Below are 6811 nucleotides of genomic sequence, written 5' to 3' on the forward strand. Positions count from 1 at the left end.
ACATAAAAAATTACTCAGACTATCTTTAAAAAAAGACCTATAACACCTATTGCTAAGCAGAATATTAAGAGTGGCTTGCTTATACCCTCAGCAGATTAAAGTATTTTGTTTGTAGGTAATGATAATTTGTTGTTTGTGTAGTTTAGCATCGAATAATCAACAAAAAGACTCGTCATAACTCGTGTCAGTCCTGCTAAATTTAATTCATCTGTGTTATCGTAATCTTAATTGACGCATGTATATTAATCTGTACACTGTACAAAAGAATTTCAAAGAACTTTAAAACTGCCCCTTCCTAAATTAGAAAAAATCAAGAATATTTCATTAGGTAAATTTGGGGAAAATTATTCATTTATATCAAGATATCTGATGACCGGGCAAACGAGACCCGTTCTGGAAGCTCGGAAAGCAACAACTTCTATTTTCTAACTTTGTGACTTTAACTTTGTCAAGAAAAATGTATGCATGAGCCTAAACGATCGTATTTTATGAGCTCGGTTGGTTACAGCAAGCATTAAATATATAGCTTATTTATATTTTATGACAATGGAAATAAGTAGCGCAATTTAATTGTTATCACGCACACCAATCTTCGTTTTTTTTTTTGACCGTCCATGACGGTTTCATTTAAAACACCGAATTTAAGTTATCCAAGCGGCATTTCTTTTGGCATGTATCTAATCAACTTGCAATTAGTTACCTACCCAGATCTTTAAAAAAATTTGTTTGCTAATACACGGTAGCAAACCCGCATTGTCTTAGAGATACTTAGCCACTTGACCGTTACACGATCTTCGAGGGGACAAGTCCTCTAATTTAAAAAAATTTAAACTCGGTGAAATTAAAGTAGTAAAAAGTGAAGCCATCCCTAAAAATTTAGGATATACGTTTTACTATAAGAATATTAAACGTTTTGTTGGTCAAACTTATATAAAAAAAAAATACTGTTCAATAAACTAATGGAAGCGTTCGTGAGCTATCTATGGATGCTGAATATAGTTGGAGTTACTTTTTTAATAGTTATTATCTTATGAGGTATTCTAGTATTGCTTTCGGATGGCGTTTAAGCGTCAGGCTGCTAAACATTCTAGTTAAGCTTGTTGCGTAGAGGCTGTATAAAGAGAGAATCTGCGAGATGAAAATTCGGTATACGAAATGCGTCCCGAGCTTTGCGACCTGATTGCTCTTGCCCGTAAGGTGTGCTAATGCAATTATAGCTGGTTGGTGTATATTGTTGGTGAGAGAGTACAGAAGGTCTTTCGTGTGTTAGGCCTAGGGAAAAAGGCAATTACGAGGCAAGGCGACAGAAATAACACGATACTTTCTCTGTACCATATACTCGAGAAGCGGCAAGTTCTCTTCGATGATGTCTCTCTACGCCCTTGCCATACGCTTTATCCTGTAATGTCAGTGCGGTTGCCTCTGTAGTAATTTGCGGTCCATGAGACCGGCTTTGAATAGGAAGACACTTAGAACGGATACGTAGAGAGCAGTCCGCAATGAGGAAAGCATCCTCTTAATAGAAAAGCAATGAATTCTTGCTTCGGGCTTGCAAGCCGCAGGCCTGCACTAGCCCATTTAGAAAGGGCGCGAAGCTTGAGAAAGAGGCCTTCTACAGCGTGTCGTTGGCACATTTGCGTATGTTGCTACGCTTACAAAGATGGAAAAGAATAACGACAAGCACAATAATAGTCAACAATGCCTGCAGGGTAGAGTCGTCGACCGCGACACTAAGTACACCAGCAACAAGCTTACACTGTTTTTCTCCTAATAGCAGAGTTGATCCTACAACATAAACAATGAACACACTTGTTGTTCCCTCACTAAGGACTGTCTTATTTTCTAGGGTGGCCCCATGCGATACACCGGTAGTGCGCGCGCGCACACACGCGAAGCACCCAGTTCCATGTGCCCCAGATGAGAGGATCTATTAATGAATGGTAATGAGCGATGAAATTTTGTCCACGTCCACTGCCAGTGAAGTGGATTTCCGTAGGCTCAGCACAATGAGACAATGTTAAGTTGACATTTAGTATTTTAGTTATTTTTTTTTTTTTAGTTAAGCGCCATAGAGACGATTCTTGCCTCTGCTAGAGTTAATATATCCTAGAGTATGAACGTGACACTGGATCGTAGCTAAACTCCATTCTTTACGATAGTATATTTGAAGAAATTCCAAGAAGCAGACATCATTCTGACCGATTCTCTTGTGCAAGGCTATTGGATTGCCCATTATAATAATTAAAAAGCGCTTCCATCGAGTATAACGTTAGCCATCGCAGTTTCGTATTTATGCTTCATTGGAGCTGTTCTAAGCTCATTAGAGGACGTCTTTACACCAAAAGAAGATTAACTGTTGAGTTTGTATGAGAAATGCGTCGCAGTCGTTTTTACATCTATTTAAAGGCTAAAACCAGTTTTGTTACATATCTAATAGGCTTTCTGTTACTGAAAATAATTCGAAATCCATACATTAAAAGCGTTTTGCTTGAGCATTCCAAGATCGACTGTATTGATATCATCGCCCTTCCGATCCACAAGATTTGATCGCACAACGTAATCATTACTAATCTGTTCGGTAAAGGATACTGAGCCAAGGTTTTAGGTCTGGGTTGGCCCTCTATCAACTGGCCTCTAACTAGCCACCGTGCACGCTATATGAGACAAGCAAGAGACGCCAAACGTGCTCGGCACAACAGGAATAGTGCGAGCAGTTAATTTCCATAGACACGCATACACATGAAGACACGGCAGACGTAAGCTGAAAACAAAAAAGGCAAGGCGGACGTGTGATGCGATTACGAAGTTCATGGCATATACTGATGGCTGCAGAATAATAGAGTTGTATTACGCCGTGATATCGAGTCATATTCGATCACTGCTAGATAATACTATAAGATAAACTATTATATCTTTAGCGATTTTGTAAAACAAACTCGAGTAAGAAGATGGCGGCACTTGGGCCCAGATTGTACCCAATTTCGATGCGTCTCCCCCATTGAACTTGTAATTTCTAGAAATTTAGAATTTCTAGAAAGTTAGAATTTCTATAAAAAAAAAAAAGAAATTCTTTATTTAGCGCCTGTCTGCAGTTTCGAGATGGCGCGCACGCTTTGAAACCCCGTACTCGAAACAGATAGCTACCGTACACGTTTTCTACGACTAGTCTGCGATACTGACGGTCGGCAACGATACGTATTTCTGAGCACGCGTCGATGGCTTACATTGAGCTAGTTTCCATTCAGGCGCTGCAATAATCAAACTTGGAAAATTTACATTAGACAGATAGTTCCTTTAGTCATAATGATTCGTATTATAATACACGAACTCTAGTGTCGTTACTTTTCTCCATAGCTGTGTTTTGCGAGGCTTAAAATTGCGATCTTCTAGGCGCGAAAGCTGTAGATAACAACAGTGGATCCGGTCTGATTAATCGATCACATCTGGTTAATTTTTATCGATAAAAATTAGTCGTATTAGGGTTTTTGATCAACAAGTGATGCTTGATTTAACATGCGTAATGCGTTATGATGCCCGTCGCAACAGCGAAAGCATACATTTATTACACTGTTAGAAGTGGATCCAGTGAATCTTTATGCCGCATATCTTTTAAACTAGGTGTTGTTAGCAGACGAAATTTGGCCGGTAAATATTTCATACTTCTAGGAACCTGCGAGGGAAAACCAATTAAGAAGAAGGAGAACATTATCTAGTCTCGAAAATTAACACACAGTGCTGAAGTTTTTATTGCTCGAAGACCACAACATTGTGGAAACTCATTGAAGATCGGTGAGGACAGGCTTTAAGCGAAGTCACAGTGCATGAACAATATAAACGTTTTAAAAAAAAAAAAGCATTAGAGCGTTAAAGATCAGCGAGGAGCTAACAGTGAGATGTGGGAAGCCAAAAACAAAAATACAGAGGGCTTTTCATGAAAGCAGTCCAAAGTCTAAGAGCTCTGTCGGCCGAAGCCGGCATTTTACACATTATAATTCGAATCTTGAAAATGCAGACACTATGTAAAAAATGGATACTCCGCGAATTACCTCCAGATCAGTAGAAAATGCATGTGGTCTATTCCGCGTACAATCTGTGAAGCCCTAATGAAGAAGAAACCGTTCTGGGGCATACAATGGCCATAGACGGGATGTGGTTTAATCTCCACCGCCGGCCGGGGAGACAAGGATTAACTGAGAAAACGACATTACCTTTGAGAAGGATCGAGTTTGGTGGCAGTGTCTAGTAGATTCGGACATAAGGCGATAACAGTACTAATAATAGATATCAGGGACATCTGCTATAATGAGATACTCATCGAAAATAAAAACGAGAAATGTCGCCCACTGTTTCGAGTTCCTTGAGTAATTTATAGACCATTGGCACGCAGTCTGGTTACTTGATAACAATGCCAAAACTTATTGCCATACGCATATTACTTGCCTAATTGAAAAAAAAAAAGAGTATATAATGTTGGCTTTTTGTTGCTTATTCTCTCGAGTTCAATCTGAGTGATTACGAGGTTTTTATGTTCTAGAAGAGGTATCCAGTGGACAAACATACTTCATTATTGATTTTCTTCAAGACGACATAGATTGTCAAATTAGGTATAGTAGAAACTGCAGAAATACGGTAATAAATGTTTAATAAAAATGTAAAATAAAAAATAAAAGAGGTTATTTCTAACACACATTAAAATAATAATTATAGCTCATAAGTTTCTAACCCATCTAGTTAAAAAGTTATTCAGTTTTGTATGTATGCCAGGCTCAACTTCTTCTGATTACGAAATACGTTATAGGAACTACGTAGGCCTTGGTTGTATTTAGGTAAACTTACTCACGCTCTGCCGATAGGATTGTCGAATGGAAGAAAAGTGGGTTCGGGGTTGGGTGCAGGCGACGCAGAGGTTGCCCGTGGTAACAGCAGTCTGTGACACTAATTCCGTTAGTGTGATTAGAAAGATAATTGAAAAGTAGTCGGGATTGGGTTAACAGTTATTAGGTGGAGGTTAAAGCTTGTGGTGGCATATGTAAGGAAAGGAGCCTGACCGGAAGGAACGCTTAACGATATGACAGCTCCAAATTTCATTGCAGCGCAAGGAATCCGGAAAGAGTTAGCTTTTAATATGGGTAGCAGATGACATCTCTAGCGTTTTCATTTAAAAACAATTCACTAATATAATACAATACAAGGGCATTATTACTGATAAACGCCCCGGGAGTATCCCCGTTTGTGACATGACAAATTTTTTAGCTCCAGTCGGTCTCGAGCCAGAATATCCCTAGTCTAGCAGCCTTAAATATGTTGAACATACGTGATTAAATACAAGAAATATAAATCGCGAAAAAACAAACTGTTTTGTTTTCTAGCGAATAAATAGTTTCCAAATAGAATTTTTTTATCTAAAAAAACTAAAGGAAGAGAAGGAAATAACCACTCATGCTCAGAGATTATACACGCGGTTATTTTTCATGTTTTTTTTTTTAATGAGACTCTCACAAACCTCTTCCCCAACTAAAGTTCATGTCTTACGGATATGTGCCATGCGTACATACATATCAAGTATTAGTAGCTGTCTGTCATCAACGTTCGGCAATTACGATTGGTTGTGTCTATAATCGCGGATTTTTCGAATGGAAGCTCCCAAAGAACGAATGACTTACTTGCCTCCGCCTCACTGGTTGCGGTCGAAGCTGCTGGCAGGTAAATTTTAGATGCCAATCAAGGACGGGCGAGAATTTAGCGATCGTGACATTTAAAGAGACCTGCTAGAGGAAGGGTGCAGGGAGTTGGAGCAGAGGGTAAGGGGCAGATGCATACTTGACTCGGCTCTTCTCCTTCGCCGAAATCTCTAGTTAGAAAAATCCGCAAAATCTGACAGCTTCTGATTATTTGCGCAGCCCCTCCTGCGATAGAAAGCTCTCCCTTACAGAGCAACTACGACTAATGTCACTGCTACGTTCGATCGGGTGCACTCGAAAGATGAATTTAATCTTTTCATCTCACTAGAAAATCCCAAATGTCCCTGATATTTCCACCTGGTCCACTCTGCGATAGCCCCGAGTTTCATTTCATTTTTATTGCTTCGCTGCCCATGTTTTTCTTTAATTTACCGTTGTAGCCGGCACGTCAAATCACTATGGCGTCTGGGCAGTTCGCCTGCAGTACAGACAAATAGTAGCGTGACCATGAATCCACATGAGGATCAGAATGAGAACTCGGGTGATGGCTAAGACGGCCAGCAACCTCACCGTTGTCCCAACGAGAGTTCGCTTGGGATGATCTTCGTTTGCTGGCTGGTGAGAGATGGAAAGCGTCGTTCTACTTTGTGTTACGACGTTTGCGATTTGAGTTTGCTTCTCCATTGGTCCCATTTTGAACTCCACTCGTTTGAGTGACGAAGACAATCGATCGACAAGTAAGATAGGAAGAAACTGGAATCATCTGAAACAAGCATACCTTAACTCGTAATATAATCAGAATACACAACGGACGAAAGTAGAAGCAAGTAAACGAATAGTTGTCGTCTCAGTGTTTGCTCTAAGCACTCTTACTCTAATTCTTTACTTTGAAGCGACAGTATGTGTGTACGCTGTATTATACAGAACAAGTGCTGGACTGCCGAAGATGGCGCTACGGTAACGCGGCCACTTACTGCAAAAAGTGGTTTATAACGCATATCGCCGGAAACAACAATTCTTTGAGGAGGGATCGTTTATACCGACATCGCTGGGAAGGAGCTTAGGACATCCTGAGGAACACTTGCGATGTGTATCTTAAATCTTCTATGTCAATTCCATAGTTTCAATTG

The sequence above is a fragment of the Varroa destructor genome, unplaced genomic scaffold (assembly GCF_002443255.2).
Source record: "Varroa destructor unplaced genomic scaffold, Vdes_3.0 BEIS01000002.1, whole genome shotgun sequence".
NCBI classification, from domain to species: domain Eukaryota; kingdom Metazoa; phylum Arthropoda; class Arachnida; order Mesostigmata; family Varroidae; genus Varroa; species Varroa destructor.